We start from the raw sequence: 303 nt of genomic DNA, 5'->3' as shown, positions 1-303 counted from the left end.
GGCCGGGTGCTCCCGGGGCGAGGGGGGCAGGCAGTGCCTCGGCCATGCCCTGTGCCGAGCTGCTGCCTCCCAGTGCCCCGCTCCATTTCCAGCCTCCGCCGCCTCCGCTCCTGCCTGACCCCGTTCTGGGGACATCCTCTCATCTCCTCCGTGCCGCTGGGACCAGCGCGCCGGTGCAAGGCGTTATTAGCTGCGCTTCCCGGGGGCAGTGGCATGCCGGCGCCCAGGGAGGGCTCGCAAAGGCACCTTCGCCTAACGAGGCCGACGTCTCCATGGGCACGGGGGTGGGACAGGCATCTCGCG

This window comes from Aptenodytes forsteri, unplaced genomic scaffold, assembly GCF_000699145.1.
Source record: "Aptenodytes forsteri isolate BGI_AS27 unplaced genomic scaffold, ASM69914v1 Scaffold26, whole genome shotgun sequence".
Classification (NCBI taxonomy): Eukaryota; Metazoa; Chordata; class Aves; order Sphenisciformes; family Spheniscidae; genus Aptenodytes; species Aptenodytes forsteri.
This window is presented reverse-complemented; position numbering follows the sequence as displayed.